The sequence below is a fragment of the Staurois parvus genome, unplaced genomic scaffold (assembly GCF_062004578.1).
Source record: "Staurois parvus isolate SC_StPar_1 unplaced genomic scaffold, SC_StPar_1.0 ptg000089l, whole genome shotgun sequence".
In the NCBI taxonomy this organism is placed as follows: domain Eukaryota; kingdom Metazoa; phylum Chordata; class Amphibia; order Anura; family Ranidae; genus Staurois; species Staurois parvus.
The window spans coordinates 776,103-788,485 of NW_028317885.1; the positions used below are offsets into that span (position 1 = coordinate 776,103).

Consider the following 12,383-nt stretch of genomic DNA (forward strand, 5'->3'; position numbering starts at 1 on the left):
TGCGCCCATTGCCACGCTTTTTTTCTGGACAAAAATCTCCTTCATACCAGAAATCATTGTTAAGCATGCCGATCTCTAGTAATTGAATGATGAATTTCCTCTGCCTCCTATGGATCTCCCTATGGGTTTCCCTTAATCTTAATATAGGTGTGATTGTGGAGATAGTATTTGCTGCATGCTAGTGCAAGCTCGTGCTCCTCAGAATTACCCCACCAGGAGGTGATTAAGCCGGAGTGTGGTAGCAGATGTAGCAGGTAGGGATCAAGCAGAAAGCTAGTCAGTAAGCAAGCCAATGGTCAGTAAGAAGTGGTTTACGGTTGGGATTAAGTGGAAGCGAAGTCGAGCATTAAGCCAAAGGTTGATAATGAATGGTTTCAGTTTGGGATCAAACAGAAGCAGGGGCGGACTGACAACTCATGGGGCCCCCGGGCAATAGGGGATCATGGGGCCCCTGTGTACTCGCCCACACTCAAACCACACCCAAAAAAGCCTATGAAAGGTACCAGTGGCATCTCATGGGGCCCCCTTCTGACACTGGGCCCTCCGGCACTGCCCGAGTTCCCAAATGGTCAGTCCGCCCCTGAACAGAAGTGAAGTTGATATACAGTACAAGCCAAGGTCAGTAACGAGCGTTAGTGAAGATACAGAAGACAACAGTAGTGAAAGGAGCAACATACGGGCTGGAGAAGAACAAAATAATCTGGCTAATAGAAAGTGTAGGGACATGGCTTAAATCAGGAAGTCCGTGGGTAGAGAAAGGAGTTCAAGGTTCCCCAGAAACAAGCTGCAAGGCAAGGTTGTCCATAGGATAGCACAGCGAGAAGAGCCACAGCCGGGCATCACAGAAGTCACAGTCTCAGACCCAAGTCCTTACAGAATGCTTGCTGATCTCCCATTTCTGTTAATGACACGGAAGCGACATATAAAATGTCACTTTCCCCAGCCAGTATGGCTGGTGAAGAAACTAGTGGAGTGCAGTCTGCACTCTATTAGTTTCATTGAAGCGCAGGTGAGATATCAGGGATTTTTTAGACCCTAATGTCTCATTAAAGAGAACCTGTCACCAAAAATACATCACATAGGGATCTTTTGTCCCTATGTGATAGAAAAATAAAAAGTTTAGAAAGTTTAGTAAAAAATGTGTAAAAAAAAAAAACAACTAGTTGCACTCAAGCACTTCTGCCAGATTGATTCCACATATCTCGGAAAATGCCGGTCTCACCTCGCATGTTATTTTCAAAAACAGAAGTGAGAGGGAAAAGGAGATGTTTTGGAGCTCACAGAGGATGTTAGATGGAGGCAGAAAAATAGATTATACAGACATTAAGTGATAGATGTGTACGGATTGTTTTGAAAAATAAAGATATCATTTAGTGTCACAAAACAGAATCCTGCCTCCTCATCCTCCCCTTATAGCCGGCCAATCACGCTACTTTCTCTTTTTTGCAAGATGCTTAAAAAAAAAAAAAAAAAAAAAAAAATCCGGCCTCCTCCACCCCTTACAGCCGGCCAATCACCATCCTTTTTTTTTTTTTTTTTTTTTTTTTTTGTAAAATAGAAATAGAGTAAAAAAACATTTTTTTCTGAAAGGTGAACATGTGCATTGACAGATTTGGTGGAAAGGTGAACTATTCCTAAAAGGTGGCCCTAAACCTTCTCTTCTGATATCCACCCACCAGCAATCTTAGCTCCTCCTTTCCCTGGATTTCCAGATTCTACACCCATGGGCGAACCGAGAACCAGCATGCTGTGTGCCGCTGGGTAGATGGGAGGAAGATCAGTAAATGGATCTTCCCTTTCTGTTAATGAGCCAGAAGTGGCATGTAAAATGTAATTTCCTGGTCCTTGTGTTCCTGGCCGGGGAAGAAACTAGTAAAGTGAGATATTCAGGGCTTTTTTTTGCAGCTGGAACATGGCGGAATGGCATTCTGCTACTTCCAACACTAGCCCTGTGCTCACCACTATCTACTGCCCGGCTCCCCTGTGACAGCACAGCTGAGCTAACCCAGCGGGCGGCTCTCTACAGCTCTCCCTGCCCTTGCACACAGTGCAGAAAGAATGCACGGCACTCACATCATTCATTCCAGTGACTTAAGCACTTGCAGCTTCAGCTCTAACTAGCCTCTTTATCTCTGCACCTCTGAATGGGGAGTGTGCAGTGTCCACACACGAGGCGCTGGCACTTTCTGCCCTCCCTCCCGCTCATCAGCTAGTAAGCCATCCCGCCCTACCACCCTCCAGCTTATCAGCTACTAAGCCTGGCAATTCTATTCTGGCTCTCTGATCTTTTTAATGTGTGGGCAGATAAGGTGAGGGGTGCAGAAGTAAGAATTGATGAGAAAAGAGTGGAGGACAGAGATGAGCACTGGTGAAAGTTTAACATTAATATTTATTTTAGCATAAAAGTAAATTCTTCTGTTGCTGGTGGGTTCAGAAATGAGCTTTGGAGAGGAGTACAGGGTGTGAACTTTGGGCAAGGTGCTGGGGTGAGCTGCGAGTAGGGTACAGGAGTGATCTGCGGGCAGGGTACAGGAGTGAGCTGCGGGCAGGGTACAAAGGTGAGTGGTTGCCAGGGGTAAAGATGTGAGCTGCGAGCAGGGTAGAGGGGTGAGTGATGGAAAGGGGTACAGAGATGAACTGTGGGCAGGGTACACGGGTGAGCTGTGGCAGGGGTACAGAGGTGAGCTTTGGAGAGGAGTACAGAGGTGAGCTGCAGCCAGGGTATTGGGGTGAGCTGCGGGAAGGGTATTGGGGTGACAGGTGGACAGGGGTCCTGGGTTGAGCTGCGGGCAGGGTCCTGGGGTGAGCTGCGGGCAGGGTACAGGGGTGAGAGGTGGACAGGGGTAAAGATGTGAGCTGCGAGCAGGGTACAGGGGTGAGCGATGTAAAGGGGTACAGAGGTGAACTGTGGGTAGGGTACAGAGGTTAACTTTGGAGAGGAGTACAGAGGTGAGCTGCAGCCAGGGTATTGGGGTGAGCTGCAGGCAGGGTACAGGGGTGAGCGGTGGACAGGGGTAAAGATGTGAGCTGCGAGCAGGGTACTGGGGTGAGAGGTGGACAGGGGTACAAGGGTGAGCTGCGGGCAGGGTACATGGGTGAGCCATAGACAGGGGTACAGAGTTGAGCTGTGGGTAGGGTACAGAGGTGAACTGTGGACAGGGTATGGGGGTGAGATTTGGCAGGGGTACAGAGGTGAGCTTTGGAGAGGGAGTACAGAAGTGAACTGTGGTCATGGTATAGGGGTGAGCTGTGGGCAGGGGTACAGAAGTAAGCTTTGGAGAAGGGTACAGAAGTGAGCTGTGGGCTGGGTTACAGGAGTGAGCTTTGGACAGAGATATGGAGGTGATCTTTGGAGAGGGATACAGGGGTGAGCTGTGGACAGGCGTGAGCTTTGAACAGTGGTACAGAGGAGAGCTTTGGACATGGGGGAGAGGTGAGCAGTGGATAGGAGGTGCATAGGTGAGTGATGGGTGTTGGTTTTTTAGGGAATAAAAGTTGTAAAGTTTTCACTGGGGAAGATTTTTACGTGGTAGGCAGGGACAGCATACATACAGTATAGCATACAGAGATCATTGGTGCAACAATGTCTCTTTAACGCCCGCTGTAAAATTAGGCCGCACCTGCTCGATGATGCAGACCACATCACTACTTCTCTTTCACCCCCCCACTCCTGATTTAATGCAGTTTAATGGGAAATCGTGCCCCTTGCAGCTTAATGGGAAATTGTGCCCTTTGCAATTTAATGGGAAATCGTGCCCTGTGCATTTTAATGGGAAATCGTGTCCCGTGCACTTTAATGGGAAATCGCATCCCGTGGACTTCAATGGAAAAAAGTCTCCCGTGGACTTCAATGGAAAAACGTCTCCCGTGGACTTCTATGGGAAAACGCCTCCCACGGACATCAATGGGAAAACTTCTGTCAATAGCAATCCTATGTGAACACTTATCTCCATATGCCAGTCTGCTCTATCACTTGCGAGTCTGGAACGCACAGCTACAAACTTGCACAGGACCCTTTTCATAATGGCACCCAAAACACAGTGCGTGTGGATCACATCTGTGTGGACCACCTCAATAGGAACACAAAATATCTAGCCTTTCATGCGAATCTGTGAGTTTAAAAATGAATCTAGAATTGCATATGTGAATTAAGGTGGCTCCATTCACATCTGGGTGTTTGGGATTGCAGTAGAATCACTGTGATCGCAAAACGCAGGTTCAGGTTCCATTTTCAATGGCGCCTAAAAACATGGTGCTGTTTTGCAATGATTGCCGCATGGCAGATCCTATTGCGTGAAGTTCCAGATGCTGGCAACCTACACTAAGCTAAAAAAAAATGTCTCATAACTCTTTTTAGCTGGCTCCTAGATTCAAAGCAAGAAAGTGTATAATATTAATAATAGAAACCATAACGGTATAATTGTTTTTGTTTTTTAATTTTTGGTTTTTTTTTTCAAATTATTAACTACAACAGAAAGAAAATAGCTGTACCCAAACGAAATTTCCTTCCTTTTTTTCACACAAATAGAGCTTTCTTTCAGTGGTATTTGATCACCTGTGCGCTTTTTATTTTTTTGTGCTATTTTTCTGCTACATGTTTTTGGTAAAAAAAAATCCCAGTAAGTGAATATTGATTGCTCTGTGTGAAAGTTATAGGATCTTCAAACTATGGTATAGAGAATGGAATTCACACAGCTTTTACTTTCTGACTGCCCATCACATTTCTTGAGTTGCTAAAATACCAGTCACTAGTCACTTAAATGATATATTGCTCACACAAGCCATGGGTACATGTGGAATTACACCCCAAAATACATTCTGCTTCTTCTTCCGAGTGTGGGGGTACCACATGTGTGAGACTTTTTGGGAGCCTAGCCACATACAGGAGCCTGAAATCCAATGACCACTTTGAAAGCTTGACGGTGCGTAACTTCCTCATTTCACTTCCTCACTACCTATCACAGTTTCAGAGGTCCTGAAATGCCAGGATAGCACTAACCCCCCTCCCCCCCCCTCAATAAACCCTTTTTGGAAAGTAGACACCCCAAGGAATTTAAAAAGAGGCATGGTGAGTATTTTGCCAATCTAATTTTTTTCTCACAAGGTTTTGAAATATAAAAAAAACCAAAAAAAATATGTTTTTGCTTTCTTTCTTCATTTTCCAAAAACTTGTGGCAACAAATGAGATCTGAAAAATACTTACCATGCTTCTTATCAAATTTCTTAGGGTATCTACTTTCCATAAAGGGATCATTGGGGGGGGAATTGGTGCTATCCTGGCATTTCAGGGCCTCCTAAATTGTGATAGGTAGTCAGGAAGTGTAATGAGTAAATAAAGCCCTTTAAACGCCTGAAGGAGCATATTGGATTTTGGGGTCCTGTACTTGGCTGGACTGCTAAAGTCTCTCACATGTGGTACCCTCATACTCAAGAGATGTAGCAGAATGTATTTTGTATATGTAATTCCACATATACCCATGGCTTGTGTGAGCAATATATAATTTAGGTGACAACTTTGTGTAAAAAAAAAAAAAAATGTTTTTGTCATGGAGTTTAAAGTTTTTTTTTTATTTTTTACATTATTTTTACACTGTCCCTTTCATTTTTTTTTAATCACTTTTACTGCTATCTCAGGGAATGCAAATATCCCCTATAACTGCGATGGACATTGTCATACATTCATTTTTGAGAAATCTGGGGTCTGACTCTGACTGCTCTTACATTATCTAACCTCACCAAGATCGGTGTGATCAGATGCTTTCCCAATTTACAAATGGTGCTGTTTATATCCTGCAAAACTGAAGTGATGAAATGCTGGTAAGCTTCTGATTTCTTAGACTATGGAGATGATTGGCACCATTCCGGTCTCCAGTCAAATCTATGGTTAGCTGGCAGAAACTCCGGCTGCATTCTCAGGTTCCCCCGATGGAACGACGGGAAAGCCTGAGAAACAGTGGGGGGGGGGCATCTTCTCTTGTAAAAGCAATCCTGCAGCTAATTAGCCACTAGGATTGCTTTTACATGAAAACCGATCGCCAGCTGAAAAAAATTATACCAGGATCCTGATATAACCACTCAAAGTCCGGTGATGTACCAGTACGTCGTTGGGTATATATGCTATGTTCTTTTTTTCTTCTATGCAGCCTGTGTACTGAATTAAAAAAGAAGAAATCTCTGCCAGAAAAAGTGTGTGGTATGCCCACCATTAGAATACCTCCCTACATCCACCCACTTCTAATGGTGGGCACATATGAAACGTTCTTCTTTTTTTGTTCAGCCCATGGGCTGAACGAAAAAAAAAAACTAGCAGATTCCTCTATTCACATCGGTCGATGTGGATGAAGGAATCTCTGCCAACAATTTGTTTTAAAAATATATACCGAAGCATAGGGGCCATCCACCCACTGGCCACCCCAGGCCCCTATGCTTCGGCATATATGCTCTTTTTTTAACTGCGGATGAAAAATCTCATCCAGCAGCGCTGCCCACATTGACGTATGTATATTCTCAGAGCAAGTTCCTGTTGCTGTCAGAATAAACAGGTCGGTGCTGCAGCTAAATGGCATTCCTGCAAAGAAAACGGCATTGGTTAACAATAAAACAGTAACTCAATAAAACAATTTTTAAATCAAATATGTCCCCAAAAATGTTATTATATATATATATATATATATATATATATATATGTATGTATATATATATATTTTTTTTTTTTAAAGCATAAACTATTCTAACTACTTCAAGCCAGCACACATCTTAAAATATATCATCCTAATAATATTAATATACAATAACAATTTTTTTTGTATTTTTTGTAAATCATTAACTATGAGCAGAAAATATCTTAAAATTTGTAATATTAATAATAATAATAACAATATTAAATATAATAACAATAAAAGTAATTTTAAGCATAAACTAGTAGACTACTACAATAAAGAACATATTTTAAAATATATAATACTAATAATAATATTCAATAACTATATATATATATATATATATTTTATTTTATTTTTTTAAAGCATAAACTATTATAACAACTTCAAGTCAGAACACATCTTAAAATATATCATCATAATAATATTAATATACAATAACAATATTTTTTTGGATTTTTTTTTTTAAATCATTAACTACTATGAGCAGAAAATATCTTAAAATATATAATAATAATAATAACAATAAAAATATAATAATACAAGTAATTTTTAAGCATAAACTATTAGACTACTACAATAAAGAACATATTTTAAAATATATAATACTAATAATAATATTCAATAACTATATATTTTTTTTGGTTTTTTTTTGTTTTTTTATTTTTTTGTTTTTTTTGTTTTTTTTTTTCAAAGCATTAAATACTATACCTTCTACAAGACAGAAAAACTCTTAAAATATATAATATCATAAATACATCTAAGCTGATAATATTATAAATAATAGTGTACAATGCCGTTCTCATAATCGATGACGTAGTCGATTCCCATGTCATCTAGTTGCTCTCTCAGATTGTTGAAATCCTGGTCCTCTGGTGGGTTAGGAACGTCCTCCCGGCAGATGGGACAGGTAGCACTCTGTTGAACCCATTGTTGGATGCAGCGATCGTGGAATTGGTGAGCGCAGGGTAGGGTAGTATTTTCGTCTCCATCTTCACAATCTGCCAAACAAATGGTACAAATTACCTGGTCCTCGCCGCGTGGCTCCATGGCCGGTGCTCTCTGTGGCTCCATGGCCGGTGCTCCCTGTGGCTCTGGGTGGTGCTCAGCAGCCCTGTTGCGGTCTCTTGGAGATCGGCTCCGTCTGATGGCGGGGTCCTCCCGTCTCTGCCGTTGTTGCACTCTGGACCTCGTCCGATGGGCTATGGGAGACTCTCCGCCCTCCTGACGTGATGGCCTTCCACGAGATGGACGGCGTGAAGATCGCGGCATCCTGGTAGTAATTGATGCCGGAGTACCTGAAAACAGCTTAAATATATCTAATATGAAGAACACTAGTAAGGAAATCGCAATGTATTGTAATAAAGATGAGAAGAGTCGCAGTCAGTCGCAGGAGGCACAGTCTGAGGATGCAATCGCCACAGCTACCAGCACAGGCCTCAGGCTGACTCAGCACCAACTGTCACCAACTGTCACTTTTCCGGCCTTGTCACTCTGCCTGGCAATATGGCGCTCATGTAACACTACAACCAAATCCATGTTCTATCATTTTATAGATTTTACAGAGAATTACACAGAATTGGGGCTATTTAATGGTTATTATAGAGTTCTGCCAGAAGATGGCAGTCTCAGGTGTAATACCGCTCCTCGCCATAGATGTCTCCCTTCCCAGTCGGCTCCATACAGAGAAAACGGCGGCCATCTTTAGCTATGTAAAGTCTATGGGAGGCGGAGGAGAGGAGCTGCTGAGAGGGGAACAGGAAAGGAACGGCCGGGGCGGGGATGATGGCCTCCGGGGGGGGAGCTGAGCTGAGCAGGTGAGGAGGACAGAGGGCAGGAGAGTCGGGGAGGTGGATGGAGGAGGCCGGGGGGCGCATAGAGGAGGTCGGGGGGCTTTGTGGAGAAGGTAGGGGGGATTGTCTGTATAGAAAGGCTGATAGGAGGTCATGTGTGGAGATGGGGGGGGGGGGTAATAGGGACACACATAGCTGGGGCTGCCCCCCCCCCACATCAGCGCCCCCCCCCCCCCCACAATGTCCCCCTCACATCTGCCCCCTCAGCGTTCACCTGCCCCCTCAGGGCCCCCCCCCCACCTGCCCCATCAGTGCCCCCCCATCTGCCCCCCCAACGTCCCCCTCCCATCTGCCCCCTCAGCGCCCCCCCCCCCCCACCTGCCCCCTCAGCGCCCCCCCCCCCACCTGCCCCCACAGCGTTTCCCCTCCACCTGCCCCCTCAGCGTCTCCCCCCTCCACCTGCCCTCTCAGCGTCTCCCCCACCTGCCCCCTCAGCGTTATTTTCTCCCCCCCCCCCTGCCATTTCAGCGTCATCCCCCCCCCCCTGCCATTTCAGCGTCATCCCCCCCCCCCTGCCATTTCAGCGTCTTCCCCCCCCCCTGCCATTTCAGCGTCACTTCCCCCCCCCTGCCATTTCAGCGTCATTCCCCCCCCCGCCATTTCAGCGTCACCCCCCCCTGCCATTTCAGCGTCATCCCCCCCCCCCCCCGCCATTTCAGCGTCATTTCCCCCCCCCTGCCATTTCAGCGCCAGCACCCCCGCCATTTCGGTGTCATTCCGCCCCCCCCCCCCCACCCCTTCAGCATCATTCCCGCCCCTTCGGCGTCATTCCCCCTTCCCCGCCCCTTCGGCGTCATGGAGGAGAAAATCCCCCACTTGCTGTCCCAACGGAGATCAGGGGGGTTGGGGGGGTCGGTCCATTCAATACATGCTACACCCTGATTATGGGTGTAACATGTTATGATAGGTGAACTTATCCTTTAACCCCTTCCCTACCGGGGACTTATACCCCCTTCCTGCCCAGGACAGTTTTCAGCGCTGGCGCAGTTTGAATGACAATTGCGCGGTCATGCAACACTGTACCCATATGACATTTTTATCATTTTTTTTCCACACAGATTTTCTTTTGGTGGTATTTAATCCCCTCTGGGTGTTTTATTTTTTGCTCTATAAACAAAAAAATAGCAAAAAATATAAATAAAAAAGTGTTTCTCTGTTTCTATTATAAAATTTTGCAAACAGGTAATTGTTCTCCTTCACTGATGTGCTTTGATGAGGCGTCACTGATGAGTCGGCACTGATGATGCTACACTAATGGGCAGCACTGCTGGGCACTGACTGGCGCCACTGCTGGGCAGCACGGATGGGAAGCACTGCTGGGCACGTGAGTGGCACTGCTGGGCACATGTGGGTGGCACTGATCATCAGTGCCGATCTGTTTTCAGACAATTGCCGGTTATAGGCAGGACTTTCCTCACACTGTGACAGCGTGAGGAAAGTGAAGCCGACGACCATCAACTGCATTTACCCAGTGATCTGTGTGATTGGACACAGCTGATCATGTGGTAAAAGGCTGCTATGATTGCCCTTTTACCACATCACGTGATCAGCTGTGTATATAGGACACAGCAATCACGGAGATCACCAGATGCGCGCCGCTGGGGGCACGCGGGAGGGCGCGTTCTAGGAGGATGTCGTATGACGCCCTCCCAGAACTGGACAACCGCGCTGTAGCCTTCATTCAGCTATAGGCTGGTTGTCAAGTGGTTAAGAAGCCAGTACCTGATGACGTCCTTAACAACCAGCTATTCACCAATATGCTTTGCAATGCAACACATTTAACACACACCACAAAACGCACAGCAACCGCGGTATAAACGTGTGAAATATGCATATGTGTTTTTGCCGCAGGTCAGCGTGAAAGTAGCCTAAGTGATGACACAGCCCCTGTGATGTTGCTTGTCACATGGTGTTTCAGGGAAGTAAACAGAGGAAGGCTTGTGAGAGTGAGAACCTATACTGGAGATCTGTGATCATGTCATTAGAGCAAAGGTGTCTTCACATCGCAGCATATCAGGATACTGAGAATATTCATTAGAATGCACACGTGCCAGAGGTGTCACCAGGAAGGTAAACATCAGTAATGTATTAACCGCTTCCCGTCCACCCTATATAGAAGTACTGCTACAAGGCGGCACGGGTGCACAAAATCACTTGTATATACCTGATTTTACATTGCCAGGTAGTGGGCGCATGTGTGCCCTACCCGCGCCATCATTAGCGGCCGCGGCTATCAGTCACCACACCTGGTTATGGCCAAACATCTGCGATGGGGGGGTGGGGGGGGGAGAATGGTTTGTAAACAAAACAGTTCTCCTCCCTGTCAGCTCCTGCACACTGCTTTGCATGGCTGTGCATAGTACTAACACACAGCCCCATAGTAACACAGCACACAGGTTAACCCTTTGATCGCCCCACATGTTAACCCCTTCCTCCCAGCTGCCATTAGTGCAGTGTCAGTGGTTTTTATTAGCACTGATCACTATATTGGTGTCCTTAGGGATGTCAGTGACAACAGGTCAGTTCCCTCCCAGTGTCAGAATGGCCACCACAGTCCTGCTATAAGTTGCCGATCGCCGTCCTTACTAGTAAAAAAAAAAAACCCAGTATATATACCGCCATTTGTAAACACTATAAATTTCACGTCAGCCAATTAATTTACACATATTGGGATTTTTTATAGCAAAGACATGGAGCAGAACACATTTTGGCTTAAATTTATGATGAAATGTGATTTTTAAAATTTTTTTACTGGACATGTCTAATAGCAAAAAGTCAAAAAATAATGTTTTTTTTCTCAAAATTGTCAGTCTTTTTTTTATTTTTATTGTGCAATAAATAAAAAACGCATAGGCAATCAAATACCATCGTACCATTGACCAGCCGTAATGCAAAACAATGGCCTGCTCAGGAAGGGGGGTAAATCCTCTGGAGGGCAAGTGGTTAAAGGTTAATTCCCCTTTTGTAACATGTTACCCCCATATTCAGAGTGTAACATGTTATGAAAGCACTGGCCCCCGCTCCCTGCAGATCCCCAGCTTTGTCAGCTAGTGAGGGATCTTCTCCCCGATAGCTGTCAAATTTTTAAAAAATGTGGCCGTGCGGGGCTCCATTTGCTCCGCAGCGTCACTCCTCTGTGAATGAGAAACTACTAGTCCCGACAGACTTAGCGGCTGTCAGCTTGTAGTTCTCAATGAACTACCACGGCACTGTGGAGCACTGGGGTAGTTCATTCAGTCTTCCTGTCAGTATATCTGCTTGCTTGTACATCCTGTATGGGTGAGCAGATGTACTGACAGATCTGCAGGAGACCTGCATGGCATCGGTGATCTGCCTATCGCTGGTGCAATGCTTTCCAGGCATCTGCAGCAAAAAATAATGCACATTTTATTACCTGCATATAAAATGTGCAATTTTTATTTCAAAAGGTGAACTTATCCGTGAACTAAAAGGCTTTGGAAGGTGAGAATACCGGCAGCGAGTATTATGGAGTATTTTCATTCTTGTGATTAGAAAGCCTTAAGGTATAACTAAGGATAAACTTTTTTTTTTTTTGGGTAGAGTGGAGAGGGATTGGAACACCTGTCAGGTTCTTATTGCTGTCTGTGTCCCTGGGAGATTCCCCCTCTCTGTTTGTCCTGTTTGCCATTATCATCGAAGGTAAAAGTCAAAGAAAATCCCAAATTTTATGTTGTCCCAAGAAAAGTAATAGAGGGAAAATCTTCCAATGGGGGACCCCAAAGGATTCCCTTAATTTGCAGGGATCTTCTTCACTTCCTGTTTTGGCTATGGGACAGGAAGTGAAGGTAAATCTCCCCAATGGGACACAGATGGCAAAAAATAAAACTGACGGGTGTTATAACCCTCCCTT

At 45.1% G+C, this 12,383-nt stretch overlaps 1 protein-coding gene across 10 annotated transcripts in view; it reads left to right on the forward strand.

Annotated features, from left to right (window-relative positions):
* Positions 1-12,383, forward strand: part of LOC149468331 (uncharacterized) — a 654,932-nt gene that overhangs the window by 422,563 nt on the left and 219,986 nt on the right. Inside the window, exon 1 of one of the 10 annotated variants that reach the window (XM_089670293.1) lies at positions 8,364-8,476. The exons of 8 other annotated variants lie outside the window; for them this stretch is intronic. The gene's annotated coding sequence lies outside the window, so the exon portion shown is untranslated. Of the gene's footprint in view, positions 1-8,363; positions 8,477-9,698; positions 9,837-12,383 lie in introns of those variants that run through there. One more of the 10 variants, XM_089670294.1, reaches the window with a different exon arrangement.